This window comes from Saccopteryx leptura, chromosome 1 (assembly GCF_036850995.1).
Source record: "Saccopteryx leptura isolate mSacLep1 chromosome 1, mSacLep1_pri_phased_curated, whole genome shotgun sequence".
NCBI lineage: Eukaryota > Metazoa > Chordata > Mammalia > Chiroptera > Emballonuridae > Saccopteryx > Saccopteryx leptura.
The window spans coordinates 351,285,797-351,297,138 of NC_089503.1; positions in this window are offsets into that span (position 1 = coordinate 351,285,797).

Sequence of the window (11,342 nt, forward strand, 5' to 3'; positions counted from 1 at the left end):
TATTTCTGAATAATGGAACAATAGGTGATAAAATTATTTTCTCATTTGTGATTTCTTATTTGTATTAAATTTTAAAAATAAAATTGCGGGATTTTTAATCAGGGAAAACATATTGTTTAAAAAAATACAAAAACTCAGGGTCAGCTCCAAATCCAGGGCCTCTCCCCTCTCCCCAACCCTCCTCCAGCTCTAGGCAGGAGAGCCCCGCCCTCCAGCTTCCTGACCCTTCAAACCTTACGCCTCAGCCAGGGCATAAAGTGGCTTCTGTGGCCTACAAAGTGGCCCTTGTTGATATTCATGTCAGCGCACAGCCTATGCCAAATGACCCATATTTACTTGCCAAAGAAACAGACACCGGTGGAGGGTGCCATTCAGTTTCCTTTCCTCAACTTCCTTATCCCAGTATAATGTCTATCATTTTCATTGTAAGGATTTTATAGTTTAAAATTTTTTTTAAAGAACTGTTATTAAAACCTGTACACACATACGCGCGCGCGCGCGCGCACACACACACACACACACACACACACACACACACACACACACACCTCCTTCAGAAGCGTGGAATATCCTGCAGTTTCACTGCCCTAAAAACCACTCACAGCGCGCGGATCATTTTACCCTGGACACCAAAGAAATCCTCCAGATTTGAGCCATTTGGTGGCGAAACATGAACCGTGGGCCCCTCCCATCAGGGTGGGGTGGAGCAGATATTTATATCTCTCAGGAAACGAGTTTGACTCACATCTAGCTGACTTGTGAATCAAAACCATCAAAGACTAGATTTTTCTCTGAGGAGAGAAAATGACTCTGAGAGCAACTATCCCCGCGCGATCGCCCAGAGAGAAAACACAAAGAGAAGAATTGAGTGACTCAGCCGGAAAGTCACAGCCGGCCGGGGACCCGCGGCGGAGGGAGTCCACACCGCCCTGCAGTGTCCACGCCCGCCCGCGAGGGGAGTGGGGGCGCTGTCCGCAGCTCGGGGCAGCAGGGACGCTGGAAACAGAAGTGACTATTTCTTACCCTCATTTCTTGCTTTTTCACCTAAAATGCAAAACTAACTCTTAAGATTACAGTATAATTATGATAAATTTGTAAAACCCACAGATGGGACCCAAAAGGAAAGGTCCAAGGCTCCGTTCCCAAAGGTCAGGGTCACCGCGGAAGCAAACTGCGGAAGCCAGGCGACCTCAACTCCACTCCCCCGCACCCGCAGCCTCCTCCAGCCCGGCGGGGGCCGCACCCGAAAGGCGCCGTGGCAAACCTTTGCTGCCGGGCCGTGGGCGGAGGCAGGCCGCTTGGACCGCACAGGACAGGAACCCTGTAGGCAGAAGCCGGGACTGGGGAAGAGGCTGGCCAGAGGCCTACCTGGTGGTTAGAAAATCGTTTCTGGAAAACGCAGTGTCTCTTACAGAAAGTGTCGAGCTTGGGCATTCTTGTTCGGGACTCAGTTACTCTCGAGGAATACAGCAGCCGCAGCCAAGATCAGAAAATTAATAGAATGCTTACTCTGGTTTTGGTGGCTGGCGCGTTGGTAGCCGGTGCGTGGATGAAAAGCCGTCCTGACCGGGGCAGGCCAGCTCTGCATATGTCCTGGCGGCCCCACCAGTGTCCCCAGGGCAGGCCCCGGCCCCAGGGCCACCCCAGCTGGTCTTCCCCAGCTGCCCGTGCGTTTCCTGGGGTCGCATCCGAGTGCAACCCACGCAGCCCTACGAGTGGTGCCCAGCTGTGTGAGCCCAGTGGAGTGGACCGAAGTCGGAGAGGTCGTTCCCTGCGGGGGTAAGGGGGCATCACCTCGCCAGCGCCCCTCAGTCTCTAGTCTGTGCCACCAGGCTCCCTGCCCAGGACAGCTTCCTGCCCGCCCAAACGCCCAGAGTGCTATCCAAACTCAAAAGTAGCCCCTCTAAATCTCTCTCCCGGCCTCCAAGAACACACTACCCCTCCATCCACTAATCACCAGTCCCTGATACACTGATACACTCGAGCCCCTCTTGGCGTCCCATAGATGAGATCACCTTACCATCCAAACCAAGACTTTTAAGAGGGAAAGGAACGCTATTAGTAATTACACCTGTTTGGGACAAGCCAGGATACTAGTATATTGGGTCAACTTGGGAGCTTTGAGCAATTATCTAAATTCAGAAAACATTCTTTACCCCTCATTCTTACAGTGAATGGGAGGGAGGAAGGGAAAAAAGCAGGTGGGTGTATTTTAAAAAGAAGATAAAGCCCAGCTCAGCACTATATTTTGAAAATATCCTATTTTATTAGGAACACTTAGACCTAGCTAGTGTATATTTGCACTGCTTTTGTTAAATACTTGGAGATTTATTTGTAAACGCTGCAACAATTTCTGTGGACATAAGCAAAGTAGAGTTTGTAAGTGTTGCATGGGACGTGGAACTTGCCTCACTGTGCAGGACTGTCGGACAACGGTGTTTCTTCTTGAGAGATTCTCTCTGTTCATTATCCTTTATATTTAGTTATTAGTTACATATTTACAGATTTTAAAATAACAGGTTTTGCCTGACCTGAGGTGGCACAGTGGACAGAGCATCAATCTGGAATGCTGAGGTCACAGTTCAAAGCCCCAGGCTTGCCCCATCGAGGCACATATGAGAAGCAACTACCTATGAGTTGATGCTTCCTGCTCCTCCCTTCCTCTCTAAAATAAATAAATAAAGAATATTTTTTAAAAAAAGAAAGAACATTTTTTAGCAATAGAATTCCAGGTGCCTTGCTATGTTTAAACAATTTTTTAAACAAAATCAAAGTTCATACTATGTGTATATACTGTGTGTTCTAAGAACTTTCCATATATTAACTCATTTGATTCTTTAACAACCCTAATAAAGTAAGTATAGTGTTATCATTCCCATTTTACAGATAGGGAGCCTAAAGCAAAGGAAGGCTAAGAAAAATTGCACAAAATTTTACCTCTAAAAATTGCACAGATGGAATTGCAACCCAGAATTAGAACCGGGACCCGCGCACCCAAGCACTAAACTCTGCTGGCCGGACTGTGAACGCTTCCTAAGGGAAATAGGAGATGTGCGAACTAGCTTAATTAAGCTCATCTGATAACGTACTTAACGATGTGTTTTACTCCTGCGCATAGCTCTCTAATAAACGTTCCCATAGCCATCTCCAAATAAAGCTGCTACTAGGATTCACCCCGGTGGCCGCGTAAGGCCTTTAGCAGTGTGACCCAGTCTTCTTTTCCTCTAACCCTCAGCTTCCACTAAAACTAAAACTCCAGTTTACATTTTCGTGCCTCAGCATTTTCCCTGTGCTTTTCTTTCCCTCCACCTAGAATGCCTTGCAGGCCAACTCTCGCCAACTGACTTCTTTTTTTGAAACCCAATCTGCCTTTAAGGCCCAGATCAAACTGGCATTCTATTGTCACACAAGACAGAAACTCTCTCTCCCAAGTCTGAAATCCTACAGTCTTTATTATCAGCACCACTCACATGCCTACATATCTCATCTCCCCTACTCCGTCAGCAATTTCTCTCCCCCACAATACTGAGCACAGCACATTTTCACATAAATAGTTCTCGGTGAATGTATGGCCCCACATTGTTTGCCCTTCATCCATCCACTCTGTTAAATATCTGTAAAGAAAAATTACATATTGATTATTTTAGAAAGAGAAGATTTCTCCTTCTGAAAGAACCATGATTTTACTCAGGTTCCTGCCTACCTCCAGCTCCGGAAGTAGAACCTGATTTGTCTGAGCCGGTGCTACTCCACCGAAGTGGAAAGAAAGTTGAAGTGTAATTTTCAATTTTCTAGGACCCACATGAAAAAAGTAAAAATAAACAAGGGGGAATTAATTTTAATAATAAATTTTATTTAACTAAAATCCCCAAACTCTTATCATTTCAACATGTAATGGACATAAAAAAAAAAGGTAAAGAGATATTTTACCTGTCTGTATAAAGGGAGACAGAGAGAGAGAAGAGAAAAAGAGAGAGAGAGGTTTTTGGAGTCTGGTGAGTAGTTTACACTTACAACAGCTCTTCATTCAGACTGGACACTTTTCAAGTGCCCGAGGGTTTCTGTATTGGACAAAGCAGGGCTGAGCCCTCCGACATGGCATTCTCGTGGCCACCAGTACAGGTCCAGGAATGGTGGGCTGGGCTGATCAGACTGGAGTTAGTCTCCGCTCGGGAAACGGTCTGCCTACCGTTTCCAGGGAAGCCTCTGGCTCCGATCGCCTGCGAGCCTTAGGACCGGCTTGGAACCATGAGGGAGACCTTACAGGGCTGGTGTTAGAATGGCACCTCCAGGGCTGGGTGAGAAAGGAGCAGGGATTAAGCAAAACAAAAACAAACAAAAGACTCCCAGACACTTAACTGAGTGGTGGTTACCAGAGGGAAGTGGGGTGGGGGAGTAGGAGGAGGTAAAGGGGGCTAAACGGCGATGGGAGGAGGCTAGGCTTGGGGTGTGAACACACAATACGGTACACAGGTGACGTATTATAGAATTGGGCACCCTGAGACCTTATAATTTTATTAACCACTGTCACCCCAATAAATTCCATTTTAAAAGTAAAATAAATAAATAAATAAATAAATAAATGACACCAACATTGAGGAGGACAGGAATGGGGAACAGAAAGGTCCTGTGTCCTTAGTGACATCTGCGAAGCACTGACACACGAGGCCTGGAGCTCCCTACTTGTGGTTATGAAAAGTAGTCAGTTTCCCTTACATTTAAGCCAGACTGAGTCAGAGTTTTCTGTAGTAGCCAAGAACCGGCCAATCTCAGAGCCCAGCCTGGAGCCCAGCTCCACCGCCTTCTCCAAGGCCAGGCTTCCCCGCCAGGGTGACCGTGGAGACTGGTAGCTAATTCTGTTGGCTCCCGTGCCCGCTTACATTCCTTCAGTGGCCCAGGAGTCCCATACTCCAGCGAACTGGAAATTAAGATCCCCAAAGACGCTGCTGCTTACACAGGCCTCACCCACCAGGTGGGTCAGTGCAGGTACAGCCATCATCTGGGGGCACGGAAGTCCCCTCTCGGGCAGCCGCGGTGCTGCACTCTCAAGCCCCAGCGCTGACTGGTCTGCCAGGGCAAGCAGTCATCACAACCCTCATCACCTCTCCTGGAACCCATAGGCCCCAGGGCTGGCCCAATGCTGGACAGGCGAGAGTCCCCTGCCAGGAGGCAGCCCAGGAAGCCACACTTTCCACGGTGCCATGGCAGCTTCCTCTGGCAGGGTGCTGGAGCTGGGATCAGGTATCCCAGGCCAACTGCTGCTGCGAGGAATTTGGAAGAAAGGTCAGAAAGGTAGACGAGAGCACTGACAACTATAGAGCCATAAACTAAAGAGAAGCAACAATAAGAAAAATGGACTGAAAAAAAAAATGCTGCCACAAGAGTAAGATAAAATAGGTGATCAGCCCAGGTCACTGTGCAGTTCTTGCAGCCGTGTGTGACCAATCCTGCTCTGAATCAAACAGACCTTGCTATTCACTTAAAATGCACAGGTCTTACGGCTCCAAGACTGGAAGGCAAAGCAGAGCCACAAATAATGTAGTATAGTGGGTTGAATGTGGCTTCAGGACCGCCCCTTGATGTTGGTACAACGGCTGGCAAGTAACAAGATCCCCTTGAGGCTCAGACCCTAAAATGAGGATTATTATATTAATCTCACAGCTTTGCGAGGTTCGTGTTCTTTTTCCCCCCTAATGTTTGTTTTATTGATTTTAGAGAAAGGAAAGGAGAGAGCAAAAGAGAGAAAGCAACATTGATCTGTTCCTGTCTGTACTCTGACTAGGGATTGAACCAGCTACCTCTGAGCTTCGGGAGAGATGCTCCAACCAAGCTATCTGCCGGGGCATTTTGTAAGGAATAAGCGCTATAAACGGTCAATGATGTGATTTCTTTTATAAGAAAAGAAATACCTCTGGTGGATTTTTTTTTCTGCCAAGAAGTTACTACCTATTTATTACGGTGCTTCTGAAGAAGAAATGACACATATAGTGTTTTTAATAAAATTATATGCTCCTATCACCTTACTTGCTCTGTGCCTCTGATTCCTGAATTACAACATGAGACCTCAGATTCCTGTCCTGCACGCTGCAGGGGACTGGAGTGATGGCTAGATGAGACTACAGATCCAAAAGCTTTACTAAGATATAGAGTTTATAGACCAGGGGTGTTACCCCTAAAACATTTTTAGCATCTAATTGCAAAAGAGTTTGCCAGGGTGTGGGATTCAACTTCTGTTTTATGAAACAGTTCAAACGTGGGAAAGTACAGAAAAAAAATAGGGCACCCATGTTACCATCTGTTAAATCTAGATGATAGTCATATGGGTATCCTATTATTTTCTGTACTTTTAAAATATATTTTTAATTGGTTTACTTGAGAGAAAGAGGAAGGGAGAAAGAGAGAAAAATCTATTTGGTTTTCCACTTATTTATGCATTCACTATTTGATTCTTGTATGTACCCTGATCGGAGATTGAACCCGCAATCTTGCCATATTGGGATGACGCTCTAACCAGTTGAACTACCGAGCCAGAGCCTTCTGTACTTTTTAATATTTGAAATGTTCCATAAAACAACAATTTTTAAGATAATTTTTTAAATATCCTAAGTCAAGTATCAACATCTCTTGGATACATTTTTTTTAATCTCCCAAACCTTCATACACTCCTCCAAAATTTAGTTAGATGCTATTGATTTGTATCTCTGTGACAGTCTGAGGTGGTTTCTGCTAAATTACTTATCATACTTCCTTATAACTTCTCATTACCCAAGAGTTTGAGGTCTTTGAGGGAAAGAATCAGGCCCTTCATCTATCTGTCTCCTTATCAAGCCTCACACCTGTCATATTGTAAGGCTTAATAAATGTTTCATAAAATCTAACTAAATAAATTAATATGAATGAAAAACTCTGAGCCATGTATCAGAGAAGAACTGTGCTTTAAAAATGATTTACCATGTTTAGAAATCAATTTTAGGTCCTGGCTGGTTGGCTCAGTATTAGAGCATCAACCCAGTGTCTGGAAATCCAGGGTTCGATTCCCGGTCAGGGTACACGGGAGAGGCGACCATCGGCTTTTCACCCCTCCCTCTCCCCTTCCTTTTTTCTCTCTCTTTCTCTCTCTCTCTCTCCCACTCCTGCAGCCATGGCTTGATTGATTCAAACACATCCCCCTGGGTGCTGAGGATGACTCCAACGAGCCTTTACCTCAGGCACTAAAAATAGCTAGGTTGTGAGCATCAGCTCCAGACAGAGGGTTGCCAGGGGAGGGGTGAACCCAGTCAGGGCACATTCAGGAATCTGTCTATCTCTCCTCCTCTCACTTAAAAAATAAAAAGTAATTTTAAAAAATAAAAAAAAATGATTTACATGGGATAGGGGTGGGGAGTAAAGAGGGACAAATATACAGTGATGGAAAATGATTTGACTTTGGGTGATGCGAACACAACATGATCAACAGTTCAAATGCTATAGAAATGTTTACCTGAAACCTATGTACTCTTACTAATCAATGTCACCCAGTTAAATTTAATTTTTTGAAGAAAATTTTTAAATGATTTACATGTTGCTGAAGACCGAATGTTTGTGTCCCTCCAAATGCATATGTTAAAATCTAGTCCCCAGTATAATGCTATTTGGGAAGTGATCAGGTCATGAGAAAATAGCCAATGAATAGTATTAATGCCCCTTTATAAAAGACACCCCAGTGCCTGACCAGGCACAGTAGATAGAACGTCGACCTGGGATGCTGAGAACCCAGGTTTGAAACCCTGAAGTCGCTGGCTTGAGCGTAGGATCATAGACATGACCACATGGTCGCTGGCTTGAGCCCAAGGTTTCTGGCTCCAGCAAGGGGTCACTGGCTCAGCTGGAGCCCATGGGTCAAGGCACATATGAGAAAGCAATCAATGAACAACTAAGGTGCTGCAACTATGAGTTAATGCTTCTCATCTCTCTCTTATCTGTCTGTCTCTTTCTCTCTTTAAAAGAGAGAGAGAGAGAGATATCTCAGAGAGCTCCTTTGCCATGTGAGGACACAGCAACATGACAGCTGTCTATAAATCAGGAAGAGGGTTCTCAGCAGACACCAAGTCTGCTGGAATCTTGATCTTGGACTTCCCAGCTTCCAGAACTGTGACATATGTTGTTTATAAGCCATCCAGTCTATGGTGTTTTATTATAGCAGTTTGAATGGATTAAGACACCAAACTAAAAATGCAGAAGAAAAGGCAAATTCGATTAAAACATCACATTTTCTCTAGATATTCAAGGTTGTAAATACAAATTTGAAACATGTGACAACTTTTAACATTGATAATCCAAAAACGTCAGTTTCGTGGCCTGTCTCCACATTGTTTTTTTGTGTGTGGGAACAAACCTCTTTTGATAAGATACCTGTCTTTTTTCTTATTATAGTCATAATATTCAACCAGTATGACTGAATAAGATATTCGAGTCCACCTACCACCATTCTACAGAGCTTTTTGAGCACCTATACTATCCCTTCTAATACATATTTAACTGAACACTTATTTTCAGTTTCATTATAAACAAAGGCAATTGTAATTAAGGTTAAAATTAATATGCTAAAAATTCCACAATTAGTTTGCCCACTTCCTGGAATTTCCCTACGATATAGTTAACTAGTCTATTCCAATGGTGTTATCCAGGACAAAAGCTGGTATATCAGGTTACAGGTGCAATTGCTTTATTTGATGTCCTAGCTTACCTTTCTGGTCCCACCGCCGCCTCTCCCTTGCCACACCCTGCAAGGCAGCCGCGCTGAATATGTCATCCTCCTTCTGATCTCCTTGCCTTTACGTGGATTATCTCTTTGGCTTAGATCAGAATATCTCTACTCATCCCCCAATTCTCAATTGTCACCTCTTCTGGGGAACTTCCTTGCTCTGTCAGTTATATTCACCTCTTTGCTAGAATTATATGCTCCCATGTCTGTCTCCATGAGTACCCTGAAAGCAACTGCTGGTCTGAAACTACAATCTCTGCATCTTTGTAGTTCTAATGCCAAGTATGTCACCTGACACTGAATCAGTGTTCAGTGAACAAATAGCTGAGACTGAATGCATGAACAAAATGAATGTAACTGACACAACAAAGCTGTCTGTAAAATCATTTGCTCTTAAAGCACTAGGGAATTTACAGCGAAATGGTTAAGTAAAATGCATAGATACATAAAGAAAAAAGAACTTAACCAAGGATCCCATTAAGTTAAACAGGGAGACGGCGGGCTGTGTGTACTGAACAGAGCTGGGCCTCCACGCTGGGGCTCTTGGCCCTGCTCAGTCCCCGGCTCTGTGTGCCCGCAGAGTTTGGAAAAAGCTCAGTGCAAAGGTAGTCATTTTTGCTGTGATGAAGGATTTTCTTGGCAGAGAGCCTGCTTGCTCATCATGCCTTGTCTGATTCCTGCTGCTCTCTTCTCAAACTGCTCCGTTTCCACAAGTTTTCCAGAAGCTGTAAGCCAGTGTGTATGTTAGGGTGAGTGGAGAGGAAAACAGTAACACCCAGGAAGCCCGAAAAAAAAAGGGCAGGTTCCATAATGAGGAGGCATCAGCCAGATTAACTACAGCTAGAATTCTACTGGAGCCCACAGACTTCAACCCCCAGCTTTCCAATGGTAGTCCAACTAGGAGAACGGCCTGATCTTCCATTTACAAGCATGAATCCTTTCAAATTATCCTACAGTCTGTGTAGTGGCAATTCTTAGTTTATAAAGACATTATTATATCGAAAAACATATTTATTCAACTATTGTACTCGACATGCGCATGGGAAGTGCATTGGGAGATTTAAAAAAATGTGTCAGAAGATGTTGATACTAACTGGGAAACTTGTAACAGTAGAAAAACGACTGGGAAATAACCTCTTCTGAAATGACTTTGAGGGTCGGCAGGAAGCAGGGCATGACAGGAGTGAGAGTGTGTAGAACTGGCCCTAGGGCATGCTGGGTGACTATTAGCAAGCGCTACGGTTCTGAGTCTGATCTATAAGACTCAGTTGTCATATTCAGGCAATGGTTCTCAAAGTGTGGTCCAGGGACCAGTAGAATGTGCATACTTTGAAATTCGTAAAGTGCAAATGATCGAGCCCCACTCAAACCAATAGAATCAGAAATTCTGGGGCCTAGCAATCTGTGTTTGCACCTGACCTGCATGTGTGGAGTATGTACAGTGGTGGGATTTAAATAATTTTAACAACCGGTTCTCTGCCCTAATGACCATTTTAAGTATAAAAAAACAATGTACAGAAAAGTAGTTTATTATTTCATGCATTTAATACTTAAATAAAAACAATAAAAGAGGAACACAAAACTCGATTATGTTATTAGAGTTATAAATATTAATAAAAAATATTAAGTAACTGACAAAAAACAATAAAACTGTTAAGATATTTTCATATTGCTTCTTGATTGGCATCCTTACTTGCAATTTTCTTCGCTCTTATCCAAGCATCATCGGCTGTGTGGTTTCCCCACCTGCCTAGGAGCCCACCTTAGACAGAACCCTGGTTGCAAGCGCCATGTTAACAACCGGTTCGCAGAACTCAACAAAAACTTAGGTATCAGTTCTGCCGAACCAGTGCGAAGGGGCTGAATCCCCCCACTGAGTGTGCATCCTGAGGTGTGAGAGTCCCGAGGGCGCCTGCAGGGGCTGCAGAAGAAAGACCTGCAGCCAGATCGTGGTCATCCTGGTGCACGCGCAATTTGGAACCGGGCTGCCCCAGCTGAACTGCTGTATTCACAGCCACTGCTAGATCCCACTTTCCACCCGAGAACACAATCCTTGGCAATCTAAAGGCTGTTAGCCCCATCCCCTCCCCCACTGTGCTCAGCTTCCCCTCACTCATTCATTCACGCATCTTCCAATTCACCCTCATGCCACTGGCCTCTAAGCAATTTCCAGATAAAATGTGCAACCGACCGAATGAATGCAACCTGAAGCATTGCGCGCGCACTTTGTCCCCTGCTCTCCTACAGGACCTCGCATTACCACAAAGCAGGCTGCACACAGGGAGCTCAGCCTCCACCGGGCGAACGGAGAAGGGGCTGCAGACCTTAGAAAGCACCCCTGTCCCGCAATCCCTGCCGGCCTGCCTGGAGGATGTGTTATCCTGTTTCCCTCAAGGTAACAGGAGATAAAATTATGCAAAGCATAATTTATACAAAGCAGAAAGTACAAAGTTTATATGTTAAAATAGCTTGTGGAAATACTGCTGTGTGCTACATTTATATAGCACTTAAAACTATTGTATTGTTTTATTTTACTATTTTATCCTGAGGTTGATGCTATAACATAAGTTTTTTTAAATAAAAAAATTACCATTATTTT